We start from the raw sequence: 3,437 nt of genomic DNA, 5'->3' as shown, positions 1-3,437 counted from the left end.
GTGGTGTTCACACACAAGTTTATGTGAAGGATGCAATTGCAACAATTCTTAAGAGATTAGCTAGCATGGCACAAGTTAAATAAAATCAAAGTCACCTCATTCTTCACAATCAAAGTATTTCTCTCAAACACACAAGTGTATCTAGGTGAGTGTATCTCTCAAACCCTCACAAATAAACTTTGCTTTTCATTTATTTTGAAATCATAAAACTACCCTCATATGCAAAGATCACCAAGGACTTTATTGGGTTGTAAGTTGTAACTTGGCTGGACTACAAGGAGATTTGGTTTTCTAGGAAAGCATATTTGCACTATATGAGAATAAGAGAGCATATTTCAACAATTGAGCAATTCATTCATTATTTTCTTTCTTTCTGACAATCTAGGTAACATCAACACATTGTACAAGCTATAGACAACATTAATTAAGTTTTACTTGAAAGATAAAAACTTTTTTTTCTTTTTATTTTCAATTACATTTTATTTCTAAAATAGAACAATGAATAAAACATAAGCATCAAACACAAATGTATCTAACAAAACAAGAAGCTCAATAACAATTAAATGTGTTGTGTGTTAGAACTTATAATTATTTAATTTTTCCAACATCAATAAGAGATTTTAACATGATATCCTTGAAAATTTCTCATACATGTTAAAATATTACATACCAAATTTTGACATTTTTAGTGGAAGTTAAGTTTTGTAAGTCTCTAATTATAAAAAATAATAGAAATTTTATGAGCTGAGTTCAAAACTTATATAATTTCTTTTTACTAATTGACTATAATTTCTAGTAAAATAAAAACAAGACAATAAACTTATAAGTGTAAATGATATGCTCCTTTACTTTTATAGGAATGTGGATTAATTTTCATAGGTAGAAAATAAAAACTTTAGATATAAAAAAAGTGACTTTAATAGCTTCTTCCACCTTTATCAGTTTGATTACATTTTAGCACACAGAAATCACTTGAGTTTGAAAAGTCTGTTTTATCTTCATATATGTGTATTGTTACTCTGAAATGTGTTTAGAGATTTCTTAAACATAGAAGTATAAAAAAATGATGGAAACTCTCCTTATTTATGCTTTATTCATGTTATTATTATTTGAAAAAAATAATAATTAAGCCTAAAATGATTCATGATAATTGGTGTTTTGAAATTTGACTCTTAATAGTATATTTGCTTTTATATGCTCAAATTTAAAATTTAAAATTTTCTAATTAAGTTGTTATTATTGTTGTTAAAATGATTGTTCCCGTCATTACATGTCATATTCACTTAATTGTTGATTCATCTAAAGGATTCTAATATTTACATTTATGTAGTTGCATTTTATGAATTGGTGGATGTGGTTCAACTTTATAAGCATTAAAAACACACTAGTAACCCTTGAATGTTACATCTTACTTTGTTTATCGCCTTCTGATGTAAATGCATTGTACTAAAATAAAAAGATGTTGCCAAAGCTTCTTTTTACTCAATATGCATTAAAAAAGAATGATATGATTTTGATGGAGTGTAAATGTATTTTCTTAGAGACTAAAAATGTGTAGTTAGCGAGAATATGTATCTAATAAGAAATTTATATGAAATATAAATAAAAAAAAATTCTAATAATTAATGGTTAACCAAAAAGCTCGGTTAGGTACAGCTAAGAAAATAAAAATATTAAAAAAATATTAGATCAATCAATCTATTTCCATGTGGCCCTAAGAAAAGAGAATTAAAAGATAATTTTTTTTCTATTTGCAGGGACTGAAAATACAGTATTTAATCTTTATGATAAAAAAAATGACCACTTTTAAATGCTTTAAAATAGCTTCAAGGGAAAATGTTCCAACAAAAAAAAAATATTTACTGATAAAACACAGTCACAGTATAATTTTTAAATACCTGAGGATTGAGTTGAATGGTAAATATTCTTGTTAAAGGGATACTCACCAGGAATTCTTGTTAAAGGGATCACCCTATTGTACTCCTCTAGCCAACTTTCTTCTTTTCATTTAGTTCAGAGTCCTAAACTAGCCACCCCTTTTGCAATTAAATATTACCACAATGTATGAGTTTTATATTCAATGAATATTGAATAGTTCAATTCCCATACTCCATCACAAAGGAGGTCAAAAGCTTTTCTATCACACAAGTAATTTCAGCTTTTTTATACCATAACTTCCATATGAACTAGAACGGAACACAAAAAAAATAAAATTGGTTAAGTTTAAACAATACTCAGAATAGTTGAAGTTATCAGTTTAGGCACAAAAATGCTTGAGTATGTCTCACACTAAGCAGATTTTAATATATATATATATATATATATATATATATATATATATATATATATATATAAGAAGTTTATAGAAAAGGAGTATCTCTCATGTGAAATTCAAAAAAAGAAAAGATGTCAGAAAAGAAAGCTCCTCTGCCTAGTGGCATCATCCACACCCCAAACCTTTTCCTAAAAAGTGCACACCCATCCTTATAGTACCCCCTCATCTTTTTTTATTTTCACATTCCCTTGGGAGACTCACAACACCATCTCTAAAGAGGAAACTTAGAGGAAATGAAAAGAGACACACATAGAGAAAACGAACCGGAAGTAGAGAAGAGTGAGTGAGGGAGAAGAGATGGAAATGGGAGCGCGATAACGGCAAGTGTGAGGGTTTCTTTTAACTTCCAAAACTGCCTTAACCCTAACGAAGACTGTTGTCGGTGGTCGTTGACATGGACATTGAGAGGGACAAACAAACGCAGAGCACAAAACAACCTCAACACATGGAAATTAACAAAAATCTAAAAAATGAGTTACCTGAAGAGGTGGATTTGATGGAATCAAGATTGGAGATTGCGATTGGAGACTATAGTGAAACGAAGGTGGCTCGGGAAGGCACAAAGACGAAGAAGAAGATGCAAACATGGATTGAACCATTATCACACAAAGGAGAAGAAGAAGAAGCAAAGCAGCCATGAAGGAAGAGTGAGAGGGAGTCGAAGAGTGGGAGCACCAACAACTATAGTTGCGGCTTCAAACCCTAGAGGGGAGTCGAACAGTGAGAGAGAGTGACAATACAAGAGTGCCAGAGATTAGAGGGATTAAAATAAGCAAAAACCTTCTAAGACGGTTTTTACAAAACCGCCTTAGAATAACCGCCTTATAAGACGGTTTTCGTAAAATCATCGTGGAGTGGTTGTATTTATTTACAAAAATGTCACTGCCTGATATACTAAGACTGTTCTTGAGGAACCGTCTTTGTTTCGGTGCAGTAGAAAGTGTGTTTTCTAGTAGTGATTGAAACCAAAAGTGAATTTGAAACATATTTTAATAAGTTCACGGGTTTGCTTGTATCAGGCTCCACCATCGTTGGTTAGGTGTATGTATTAATTTTTATTTTTATTTTGCTAAAATGCAATTTTGATCTTTCTTTAATTCTT

Source organism: Glycine soja, chromosome 9 (assembly GCF_004193775.1).
Source record: "Glycine soja cultivar W05 chromosome 9, ASM419377v2, whole genome shotgun sequence".
Lineage (NCBI taxonomy): Eukaryota > Viridiplantae > Streptophyta > Magnoliopsida > Fabales > Fabaceae > Glycine > Glycine soja.
This window is presented reverse-complemented; position numbering follows the sequence as displayed.